At 36.9% G+C, this 13,670-nt stretch overlaps 1 protein-coding gene across 5 annotated transcripts in view; it reads right to left on the bottom strand.

Moving 5' to 3' along the window:
* Positions 1-13,670, bottom strand: part of HDAC9 (histone deacetylase 9) — a 458,175-nt gene that overhangs the window by 345,069 nt on the left and 99,436 nt on the right. The window lies entirely within an intron of this gene.

Genomic DNA, 13,670 nt, shown 5'->3' with positions numbered 1-13,670 from the left:
TGGATGTGTTTAAAATTTATTTTTCTACATAAACTGTTCTCTTCATGTCTGGATGAGGCCCTCCAAAATGCCTTAAAAATCTAATAAGGAGCCAGGAATTCTTGTGGTTTCATTCCAGTTCTGCTACTGACTTGTTGTGTGGTCTTGGAAAAGGCCCTTATCCTTTCTCAGGCTTTTATTTCTCACATATGGTGATGTTAATATGCAGCAGAAGCTAAGGCTATATCATACGTGAAGCTGGGAAAACAAGTTGACATACACAGTAAAAAAAAAAACAAAAACAAACTCTAAACTATATTCATGCTCCTAAATGCCATTTTAAGCACAGAGATTATTGCTTTTTTGGCAGACAAAAACATTATTGTGAAAAACACAGGACACGAGTGTAAAATCCTATAGCTACTATATATGTTATTCATCAATGCATGCTTTTCTACCGATGTCTTGGCATGCATTTTATTGTTTTTCCCATCCAGAAGTGTTCACCCCTACAATCTATTTGGAGTAGGCGATGCACTGATCTTAATTCCCAATGCCTAGCCCATTCCCCTAAGAAGTCTGAATAAGGAATTGCAGGATGTGTTTCATTATCATCACATTCAACAAACTGAAGGAGGTACCCCCAGGGACAGCAAAGAATTTCTGGCTTTATGAAGCCACGGTTGCAGCATTCACATGGAAAACATAATTGTGGCAACTTTAATTCCTGAGTTCTGCATTTTACTGTAGATACTACTAATTTAAAATAGTCCAAGTCCTATGTCAGTTTTTCAGTATTATTAAAACTCAATACAGCATACTGACATTATGTCTACGTTCCCCACTCTCAACTATGAAAAGACCATTATATGTTCTGGAGAGCCAGTACAGTAAATGACTTAAAGATTTAAGGACAAGAAACACCATCTACACATAGTGTACTAATAATTTATGAAACTGCCTTAAAGAGCATTAGTGATGCATTACAAGACCAAGGCTCAGCAGAATGGCTTCTGAACCTCACTGAAGCCTGCCAGATGCTGCTGAGCAAAGGGCTCTGGGGTCCTCTCTGAAACACAGTTCCTGTCCAAATGAGAAGAGCCTTGCAGACCTTCTCCTGGGGGAAAATAGCATTTTGCCATACTGTCAAATTATTAGATTTCAAAAAAGTTCCCACTTTGTTCTGGGGATGAAATGGAAGCATTTAAAGGGAAAAAAAGAAAATCAGCCTCAAACTGTTGAGTAGCTGAACAGCTGGAGACTGTGGTGCCAGCCCCAGGTGTAACCACAGCCAAAGGGGCTCCTGAATGTTCATTTCTCCACTATGCAACACAAACCTTTCCAATTGGAGGATTTTTTTGGGGTTATTTAAATTAGTTCTTTTGCAACAGAAAGTTTGTACTCGATCCATGAGAACACCTGAAGCACTGGATAAAAGTCACCTACTGGAGCTATCAAATAGTAGATTCAGGTAGAAAGTCATGAAAACAATGCAGAGAGTCATCACAGCATTTAGATAGTTATTTCCTAGGTACTCCACTAGAGTAAAATTGGTGCACAGGGTTTGATTTAAAGAATGCCCATTGTGCTGTGAGGATTCTCTTTAACCTGCAATGCTCTGAGATGGTATCACAGTTTATTAGAATAGACCCCAATAGGAACCTAGGAAAAAAGGCTAACTTTTTTGTTCCCATTGAAAATTCTTTCATGCATAGTTAATTAGACATTTTTACAGGAATTGTGAGAAAGAATGACATCTGATATGTCATCATTTACCTCAAGGCCCATGAAGCCTAGAACAGAAGTGTAACAAATTTTTAAGGTAGCAAGAATGATGTACAGTATTTCACACTGGCACTACTGGACTGAATAATTTTATTCTGTCTAAAAAAACCCTTCTTTAGTTACCAGGAAAGCCAGCTGGGCAAAGGGACTAATTCTATTATAATTTTCTAATGAATAATAGCATTTACACCTATTTTTTGAAAAAAAATATTAAAAGAGAGGATATCGTTACTACTTAGAGGATTTTGCAGCCATTAGAAACCTCTGCATTAAAGAAACTATGAAGGAAAATGCTGTCCAATGCTTTTCAGGAAATTTGTAACCAACATAAGAAATATGCCCAAAAGAGTTCACAGCATCTATAACAATTAGTTCTTAAGTACTTTTAGTATTAATAGAATAACTCCGTGCATTTAGAAATATAGATTTGAATTTTTCCAGATTTGGGATGTATACATTTGGTCTGTTTCTTTTGCAGCTAAAACATCTGTTTGGAAAAGACATAGCAACCTAACACCTGCTCTTCAAAGAAATGCCCTGGAATTTCCTTATTTTTCTAATGCCTTGTTGCAGAGCTGGAGCAGCAGAGACTACATTTGATTTTTCCTGAGATGAAAACAGTGTAAGGTTCCAGCCCTTTGTATCTTACAAATACTCTTCAAACAGCAGCATCTTGCCTAAACTCCCCTGCAAGAAAAGTAGATAAAAATCTGCACTTGATGAAGACACTGTGTGACTTGCTCCAAGGTCTTAGAGGTTGAAAAACAATAGTAAAATTGAAATTGTACCTTCAGCAGCCCTCTCATGACAAAGGAGATGGCTGTGGCTAACACAAAGAGTAAAACAGGATCTGAGGAAACCATCATTTATTGCCAAAATTAGTGGCATGCATGTATGTCATGAACAGCCTGTATTGCTTTGAGATTTCATGCTGCTAGAAAGTAGGAAAAACAAGAAAGTTTATTTGTAAAACTATGCATGTATGTCTGGGTGCCTCTACTTTCAAAATGTCACATCATTGTCTATTGCATTATTCAAAGGAACAGAAGAACAAAGCAGTAGATTTGGAGGTGGTTTTGTTTGGGGATTTTTTTTTCCTTTTAAACAGAAAAATGAGCCTTCTATTTACAAAAGGATAAAAACCAGAGACATCTGTTTAAATTATAAGGGATACCTGTGATTACTGTGCAAGTAACAGTCTAAACACATTATTTCTTACATCTAATGTCTGTGTTCAGAAAAAGAGCTGCAACGTACAGCAGATGCAATGCAGTCACTTTACTGCTCTATGAATGCACTAGGACTCAAAGGCTGAAGTTCAATGACACCTTTTAGAAGCTGTAAGATGTGATAAAAATTAATAAAGCCAAGCCTCCGACAAGGCCATTTTATTTTGAGCAAGTGCTTTAGATAAAAGGCTCATTTCACCCTGCTTGAAAGTTTACATTGCAACTGAGTTTTTCCAGCATTAAATCTCTGTCTGGAGACACTCCCTGGGATAACTTCTCTCTTTCAGAAATGGCCCAAAGAAAGAGATGGTGACTTCTCCTGCAGAACTGCCCTAACCCAATGCCTGTGCCACCCTCCTGTGCTCAGCCGCGCTCTGTTCTGAGGTTTCTGCACACTGGCTACCGGTGCTTCTTTACCCCTGGCTTCCCAAAAGGACAAAGTTAAGTTTCATAAACAGCAAAGCGTGCTAATTCAAACAAAACACAAGACAGCAATTCTTTTCAGGCAGTAAAGTCCTGTCTGCATATTTTAGCTGTTGCATAATTGTTACCTTTAGCTCATAAACTTCAAGGTCAATTCGAGGTCAAGAGTAGGTGTTTAGCACATGAAACTCAGAAATGCTGCTAAAAGCATGCTTTATAAATCACTGTATTTTCTTCTCATTTGGGGTATTTTTGTGTCTTGTTTTTTTCTTACTACCTGGTAGGTTTTCATCTGCCTTTACAAAATATACATTAACACAGTGCTTTCAAGCTAAAAGCATAATTTATATATTTGAAATGCAGATTAACATATTGCTACACTCCAAATCTGGCTATTTCTCCTCTAGCACCCATATCACATGTTGCGAGTTTGTTTGCTGAAGAGCAGAGCCCAGCCACTGAAACAAGGCACTATCAATTCAGAGCTGGTGTCAAGCATCTAAAGGAATTTAATTATTTTTAGAAGTTAGAGAGCTTCTGATACACAAATTATTAAAAATTGTTCTCCCATATTTAAATAAAGCCATGTTAAAGTTTATATTCAATTCCGTTAAATTCAGTTGAATTTTTATTGGTCTCACTCACTTCTAGAAATATGCTTTTGTCTTCTAAGTTTTGAATTTTTACTTTGCTTAGGATAGAAGCACACTATATAATGTTAAGCATTACCCAAAGATAATTAGAATACTATGCAAAGTACAGTGCAAAGGGCTTCCCAAACTAAATAATTACTTAAATCTTCACTGACATGAGTCTTCACATAATGGTAGTTCAGCATGGTTACTGGTTCTGTGCAACCCCTGCTTCTGTGCTCTTGATAGGCATCATACAGCAAAAAAAAATGTAATTGATGTCCTTTGTTTACATTGCAAAAGACTGCTTCACACTCAGGCAATAAAAGGTTGTGACAGTAGCTTTTGCATCACTCAACAACAGAATCCAGCATTTGTAACATGACTCAGGAGCACACAGAAGGAGGGAAAAAGTAATTTACTTAGGGTTCTTTAATTTTTTGTGCTGTAATGAGAATATATCAGACTTTATAGATGCATAGTACATATATTTTTTTCCCAGGAGAAAAGCCTTTCATGACCTGCTAATTTCTGTAGCAAGCAGGAGTTACAAGAGCTAAGTCTAGTCATAAACATGGTGTCCTGCTGAAAAGTTTGATACCTTTTTGATTAAAAATAGTTCAATGTTCAGCTGTGTTTTCAAAACACAGATGAAAATGCTATACCAACAGAATTTTTAAAAAGCAAGCTTTAGTGATGGTCCGCAAAATTAGTTAATTGTTTTTGAAAATGGGGTCATTTATTGTTGATCAAGCATTTTTTAAAAATTATTTGATTACATTAAGATTTGGTTTGCAACACAATAGCTTATGAAAGTCGGTATGGCTAGAGGAGAAATGTTATATGCTGTGACAAATCCAATAACCATCAGGGTATTTGGTTCATAGAAGTAAAGCATTTATTAAAATATGTTGCTGATTCGCTAGGGTATTGGGAGACTTTTGCTGAGTGCATAGCGTGGCATTCCCAGAAGGAGAAACATTTTATGGGGAACTTGTCAGCAAACTTGTTCGTGGGATAAACTCTTGGCACAACAAGGAGTATATGAGCAGGTAGTGAGGATTGGGGTGCTAACTACAAAGGATGGAGAGAAGCAGAAAGATGGAACTGCTTTGTCCCCCTCTGCTGCTGCTTATATAGAGAGGGACTGGATTGTTGCTGGACTAAGTAGAAAATATAAACAGTCATATTCAATACAAATCACACTATCTTTAGTTTTTGAAAAGAATTAAGGTAATCAAGGAAATGTGCTACTCCTGTATTTCAAAACTGAAACAAATTTGATTTGTGGTGGTAAGGGGAACATCTCCCTCAGCACTATCCAAAGCAGCACACAGCCACCAATAAGTGCTGTGACAGCATAGCAGGACACACTCACAGCCCCCTCCATCATTCAGATTATATTACTGTTGCACATTCCCCTCCTTCTCATGGTTAATAGCTATGAAATTCAACATGTAAATTATCAAATATATTTCTGAGTAGCACACAAAGCAGTATGTTTAAAACTCAGACCAATAAAGTAGGAATAAATACCGTATTAAAAGAGAAAAAAAAATGAACTCTACCACTCCATGTAAAAGTTTGCTGTTTCAGTTCTAAGGAAGGCTTCTGGCTCCCTCTAGGGGTTTTTACATGTGTCTTTACAGAACACACTTTTTTAACATAACCTATAAAACTATTTCTCTCTTATATCTGGTAAGTGAGATGAAGCATATGATTCTGAAATAACTACATTTGTAAATAATACCTGTAACCATTTTGGGGAAGAGATGCTTCTTCTGCTCCTCTGTGGAAAAGGTAAAAGGTATAATTAGCTCTCTTTTCCTATGTCCTAAGTGCAAAAAATTCAGCATGCATTTGCTCTTAAATTGCCACAATCTCCTATATGTTTGTGAGAAAATATTTCAAACCAAAGCAATTATGTCCAAATCTTCATAATAATAATCATCTGACAAACTCTGATGTGAACCATCATTAATTATTTTTTTCTTAAAGTAAAATCATCAGTCATGTATTTATGCACTCCTTCCTTCCAAGAGGTTTTTTTTTAATTACTATTATTCTGAGTGCTGTTAAAACATCATTATTTACTTAATCTTTCAAAGTAAAATTGCAGCCTACTCTTTAATGCTTGAAACAGTAAAGTGTTTAGACACACACTGCTAGCACACAAGGAATAAACTCACTACCTCAAATTAAGCCCAAAAGTAACATAAGAAAAAACAGTTAGAAAGCGAAGCAATAAGATTGCTTTTTGTAATCTGTTACAAAACATTTATGCTCTCTATTTATATGCTAAACAAGGTAACAAGGCCCAAAAATCTTTGTGCCTCTTCCCTGTGCTGGGCTGGCCATCTATGCTTTGCATCTTACAGAATGCAGGTAAGACAGGGTAATAATGCACCATTAAAAGAAACTCTGAATTACGAAATGCATTATTAGGGCATTTCTGATGGTTACAGTCAGCTCCTGGAAATGTCAGCACTGGCTGTCAGTGAAGAGTGAGTGTGTGTGGACCAAGCCCGGCCCATTCATGTGAATCCCTTGTAGAGCCCATCAGCTGGGAGTGTTCAGCAGGCTTTGTACCAGCAGATGGCTGGGGGACTATGACGCACTTGCAGCAAAAGTTTAGTACAAAATTGAGCAGAAGCAGCTTCAAACCCAAGCAAGCTAACCCGTGCAGTGAGACTAAAGGCAACTCCGGGTACCAGCGCTCTGTCCAAACGCGTTGCCCAACTGTCCATAACTTGCTCAGTTCGAATCTAACCAAAAGTTTGGAAGCCTGTCCAGGGAAGTGCAACCTCACCTCTCAAAACCCATGAACAAAGTGAGCCCCGGTGCAGCACGGCAACAACAAAGCCATTGCATGCGTGCCCGCTGCACTTCGGGGGATTAGCGGGGGGTCAGGCTCCCATGGCCGCACCTGCAAAGCTCAGCGCTATGACATGAGCTAATGTCCTGCATAAATCATATTCCTTCTGCTTTAAAAGCAAATAAATAGCTGTGCACGTGTCCTTTGACCTTCATTGCTGGGAAACCTATGCAGTTTATCTTTATGGCAATAGACCACGTTCAGCTAACCACTGCTGGCGGGACGTCTCTACTGTTTTAAGTAGAAATGAAATTCAAAGCTGCTATACCAATAAAGATTTTTTTTTTAAAATCCTTAAGAAGTAGCAAGGACTTTAAGAAGAGTGAAATAAGGAACCTGAAAAAAATATAGCAGACTGTATATATGGATTACACACCTAGTACTACAGCAAGAAATGCCTCATTCGATATTTATGATATAATACCAAAAAAACTCCAAACCAGAGGTCTGATTCAGGAAGCATATGAGCTTTTCATCTTACTTTATAATACAAGGACAGACAATGAATTTTTGCCTGCCACAGCTTGTATATACTCTATTTCATTTAAATATATACTCAATTTAAACTCATGCTCAGATCCCAATTACAGGTTCATTCTATATGAAAACATTGTAAAAACAGTTATTTATTGTTTACCACAAACTTGAAAATATCAAATATGCAATCATATTTGTATAATAATAGTATTTTCAATAAATTATTATAGCTGTTACTGGAAATAATACTATTTACCATACCTTAAAATTAGCAATAGTTACTTAAATATATTTCCTCCTTAGAGGGTATCGTTCAGAAGATTAGAAATGCTTAATTTTAATGGGGGAAGTATAAAACTAAAACTTTATATTGAAATAATCTTGGTTTTTTGAATTATAATTTTACAATAGATTCTGTAAATCAGTATCTTGTGAACCATGCATCTAGAAAAATAGCTTTTTGGGTGAGGTGGGGGAACACACATTATCCTGTTATTTATACTGTATGTACTGCAGGGACAAAATGTAGTGCCCTAGCTAACTGTAGAATCCTTTTATGACATCTGGGAGATTTTAAATAACTTCAGATATCTAAGCCAGGAAGGAACTGGAAAAAATCCATTAATTTTAATTATCAACCCTATTGATGTGTAATAAACCCATAATACATTTTGATGAAGTGTGTTTCTCATGTAGCCAGAATATTTATGGCAAAATAATACAAATAACAGAAAATATGTAATACATTAAATAGCAGAATAAAATTATTTAATAATTAGAAATAAAATTAAAATGCTGCTTTAAAATTTAAATCTAGTTTTCAAACTGACAAAAAAAATCTCTATTAAGAAATAAATGCCATTCATAATTTCTACATAATAATGACGCAAAAATTAGATCTTGAATATGCTATATAATTACATAATTGAAAGTACAGCAAGGTAAATGCAACATTACTATAATTAATTTCAAAATCAATGCATTTGACTGCCCATATTAAGCAATGAGAATTTTGTTTTCTTATGAAAATACAGCTGTGAAACAAGACTGGAGTGAAATATATTCAGGTTTCTTTTGTACATGGGATTTAATTTCACTTTGAAATTTAGAAATCCACATTGTATTCCAGAACTACCAATGTTTGCTTGCACAATACCTTGGCCTAGAGGAGCAGCAGACAGTGAATGGCTTATAAGAAAGGCCCAGATCCTCTCCACAAACAGGACAAAGGAGGAGAACACAAACCTGAGCAGATTTGGTATGAAGAGGTAAAATTACTTGTCTGAGATCCGTCTGAACTGCAGCATCCTTGGGAATGCAAATGCAACTATTAGATTTAAACACAAGGCGGTGATGTTTCTGTTTTATTAGATAAATAAAGAGTATATGTAAAATGTGACTTTTCATTACATCACTAAAACCTACTTTGTTCTGTTAAAACCACCTTAATGTCATAGGGTTTTTCTTTCTGCTTTTCTTTTTTCCTTCTACAAGATTTCCTTTAAATTAGATTGAAAGCAAAGACTTGATACATAAGTCTGGTGTAGCACAACGAAAAGCACAAGGATAGCTGATAACCTGAAAATCTCAAGCTACCTTCAGGCATGAGTGGGTTTTAATCAGAATTTGGCAACTGAAATGTATTTGCAGCAGTCTATATGCATCAGCTCAGACGGTGGTTTTACTGATAAAAATGAAAAAAGTGACAGACAGGCAAAAGGTTTTCCAAGGCAAAAGTTGTGGGATTGAGTTCTGGATTTTTCCCAATGCTCTTATTTGAAGATAGACCTGACAGAATTTCCTCATCTCAGTTTTATAGAAAGATTTAAAAGCAAAAGTGGACAAATCCCCCCGACCCAAATAAACTAACAAAACCCAAAACAAAAAACCAAAACACCATGACTATTTCTGGCAGGAATTTCTTTCTTATAACTTAGTTTGCTAAAGCCAGTCTCATATAAGCTAAATTTAAGTAACTAATAAACTATCCTAGAAGATGAACAGAAAATCTGAAATGACTTCTCATTCTGTAAGTACAAATCAATTTTAATTCAGTACTGTGTAGGTATATAGTTTATATAAGCTCACTTGGTTCAAGATTATGTTTTTGATGGATATGGCCTTCTGTTTGTTCAGCTGTAGAAAAGAGGAATGCAATTGAGGTTGACAGTGAAAAAGAGTAAAGAAAATTTCATAAACTGAAGATTCTAGAATTATGACACCAGCTTCAGATATAAATTTGAAAAAAAAAATTAAGAAGCAATAGAACTCCTGAACTGAGATGTAAAGCAGATAAATAATCATCAATATAACAAGAGAACAGAAGGGAGTAAAAAAAAATACCCAACACCCCCCCAAAATCTACCAGAAAAAATCTACAGATTGTGTACTACATTTTTTTCATCTTCAGAATTTAATTAGCTCCAAAAGAATATTTCCATCCCTCTCTGCCACACACACATTTGTGCATTGACATAAATATGTATTTGGCAAACAGAATAAGCTTAAACTTTAATAAACAATAACTCAAATGTATTTTACAATTTTTCTGTATAGTAGCAAAATTCATTTGGACTGAGAAAATGATGTGTTCTTCCTGGCCTAACACACAGAAGTACTTAAATAAAGCATTGTGTACTTCTGTTAACCCCTCCATCATGTAACCACTCTGACTGGTGGGGACCTGCTATTTCCTCCCTGATCCCCAAAGGTCCAGCAGGGAGCCTTCTACCCAGGGAGCTGAACCTGGGGAAGAGATTGGGGAGCTGCCAGCTGGGGCTTGTTCTGACCATGCCTGGAGCATTAATGAGGATAATACACAGAAAATAAATTAGCATTTTATTTGAAAATATTCAATCAAACAACTAAGGCCAGCAGAGGGACCCATAAGGCAGGAACTCTGCCATAAGGCACACAGCTCTGTAATTGCAAGCACTTTCTATTCAGAGGGCAGTTTGAGGATGGTCATCAGGAGTTTTTCACTGTGTGTCCCCTTCCCAAAGGCTTCTCACAGACTGCAGATCTTTAAGTGCACTGCCCACTGCCTTGTGCTGTTGTTCTAAAGAGGATTGGTTTTATTCCATTTATCTCCCTCACTGCTGCCATTCCTGCTTAACCAGCCAGCCTGGGAAGCAGGGCGACCAAGGGTGGCTGAAAGGTGAGCTTGCTGTCCCATGTCAGTTTTGGCAGCAGGACAAAGGACTTGTGCCACCACAGGGTAGTTGGTAAAAGAGATGTTGGGTGGTTGGTCACCTTCTCTAAACTGGCTCCATTCAAATTGCTTTTGAATATTTAACTAGTTTTATCTCCATTGATGAGCCCTGGTGTTTCTTACCCGCTGGTCAATGCAGGAGAGCAGCTGGAAAACATCGGTCTCACATAGAATTATAGAATATCCTGAGTTGGAAGAGACCTACAAGGATCACCAAGGTCCTGCACAGGACAGCTCCAAGAATCCCACCATGTGCCTGAGAGCATTGTCCAAACACTTCTTAAGCTCTGTCAGGCTGGTGTTGTGACCACTTCCCTGGGGAACCTGTTCCAGTGCTCAACCACCCTCTGGGTGAAGAACGTTTTTCTAATATCCAACCTAAACTTCTCCTTACACAACTTCATGCCATTTCCTAGAATCCTGTCACCTGTCACTCCAGAGGAGAGATCAGTGCCTCCTCCTCTGCTTCCCCTCATGAGGAAGTTGTAGATAGCAGCTTTCTCCTGGTACTTTCAAAGTAGTATCCCAGGAAATGAGAAGGCAAAAGCACAGACTGAGTGAGCCCATCAAGCCAAAGCAACACCTAATCAGATCAAGCCATTTAAGAAAGAAAAACCCCTACCTTAATACTCCTTTATTTTATGATGACAATGGGCAATAATCTGCATTTCTAACTACAAAATTAGACTTGTCACTTCATTATGAGAAAGTTGGTACAAGGCATTAGGTAATATTTGCTGTTTCAGCTCCTAGCTTAACCACTAAATGCCATTATGTGACAAGTTTTTAATTTACGTCAATACTGACTGCCAGTAGCATCCCACACTGCAGTTTATCTGGACACTGGAATTTAAGCAAATATCCATGCAAAAAGTGCTTCAAACAGAGTCTCCAAATGCTAGGCTATCTGGCAGTGAATTCAAAGTTAGTGTGCAGTTTCAGGCCATGCTAGAAAAAACTCCAAATTTTTTTCCCAAAGAGAGATGAATGACAAAGAGAGGGCAGCAATAATATACAGGCTACTTCATGATTTTAATCTGTTGCAACTGACGTGTAACTTGCTCTCACCTTTTTACTGTCACAATCATTATTGGACCTCTATGGTACAGCCCTTAAGTAATATTTATCTTTTTTTTTTTTTAAAGCAACACTACCAGTTTGGAAATGAATTTGTAGTTTTTCTGTAATATCTGAGTGGCTGAACTAAATTCCCATTGTGATTCCATGACTAGTATTTATCAGAAATTTCCCATACTAATGCCATTGTGAGTTCTAGCAACACCTTTTGACCAGATCCTTGCTCAGTGGAGATTGGATAGAGCAAATTTAGATGAGGTATGAGCCATGTGTCTTTGACATAAAACTAAAGAAAGTTCCAGACATCTGCCTCAACAGGATTTTGTTCAAAAAACACTCCTACATACATAGTTATAAATATACAGGTTGTATATATTTATTCTAGAACATATATTTGATAAAGATGACCTCTTCAAATCAAACTGGTAAAGTTTGTTGGTGGGAACAAGAACCATGGAAATGAAAAAGGAAATGAAAACCAGTATTTTGTTTGATCACAGCTTTTGTTCAAGGAAAAGACTACAGCAATGCAAACAAATTGGAAGGATCTGGCTGCTTTTCGTTTTTGGTGGGGTTTTTTGTGTGTTTTTTTTTTTTTAATTGGGTATTTAATAAAATCTAGAATTGCACCATTGGTATGTAAAGCAAATTAACTGTCTGTGGCTGCACTTATACCATTAGCATCAACTGCCCACATACATATGGCATGAAAACTCCACACAGCCTTTAGTTCCTCAAACACAGGAGGCTGAATTGTCTTTCTCTCACTGCAGAAAGAAAAGGAACTGCCCCTAGGTGGGGTCGGTTCCAGCCAGAAGATGGCAGCAGTAGGTGAAATGATTGCTGAGGTTCCCTCATTTATTTTAAATATGTGCTCCTATGGCTAAGGTCAACATTAACAAAAATGTTAAAAAGATTGGAGGGGAGAGGGAAGGGGAATGCATTTTTCAAGGTCACAACATTTACAGTTACACTTAACTCATATATTTGTGCTTTCTGATACTGACTGTTAATTCAACATTCTGAACGGCAATTATAATTAACACAAGAGATGTTACACTTATGGTTCCTATGGCAATTCACGAGATAGCAAGTGTGGCTGCCATTTTAGCAGTTGCCTTCATGTCATTTAATGCACAAGGAACTGTTAAAAATTATTTTCATTTTAAAGAAAAATACAGTCTGTCCCTTTTATACCCCACCCCCCCCCTTCTTTGTTGAAAGATGCCTCTGAAGTCTATCATAGAACTCTTCAGACTGGTCAGACAGTTCTGGGACTCCTCAAGGAGCTCTATCAACACTGGAAGAAGTACTGCAAACTATTCATCTGGCAGTGTCGGCACCACAGCTGAGGCTGCTACCACTTTGCTTGGCCATGGTATCAGGGCGATGGCAAAGGGAATCAGTCTATATTGAGAACTCACTATCTGAAGAGGGCTCTCACCAGTAAAACATTTCTGTCCAATGCTACTTGCACTATTTTCTCAGATCTGTGGTTGCATCTAAGTAATTTTCTTTCGTAAGAAATCCAGGTATAACTATTAAATGTAAATAAAATGCAAATATTCAGTGAATATTCAATAACATTTTTAAAAATTAAGGGAAATTTTTTTTAAAATTGCATGCAAACATATGACAATTCTAAAAGAATAATGATAGCATCAAAAAGCAGGGCGATCAAGCAAGAGAAAAACTTTAGGCACTACTAAAATACCTTCCCTAGAAGAAGTTATGACATAGATGGAGTCTGTATTGGAAGGTATTTTGGAGATATCATGGTATTTGCCATAGATCTATTGAAACAAACTACAAGCAGAGGAATATGAAAAACTGGATGGCACTTTATCACTGAGATAACAGAGAAGTCTTTCAAGGTGGGCAGTTTTTGCTTGACTTTGTTTTATTTGATATACGAAATGGTGAGTAAAACTTATAAATACATTGAAAAGTACCTAAAATAGGAAAAGAGAGAAAGAAAGCTA

The sequence above is a fragment of the Taeniopygia guttata genome, chromosome 2 (genome assembly GCF_048771995.1).
Source record: "Taeniopygia guttata chromosome 2, bTaeGut7.mat, whole genome shotgun sequence".
NCBI lineage: Eukaryota > Metazoa > Chordata > Aves > Passeriformes > Estrildidae > Taeniopygia > Taeniopygia guttata.
The sequence above is the reverse complement of the archived record's forward strand: the minus strand, read 5'-3'. Positions and strand labels throughout refer to the sequence as shown.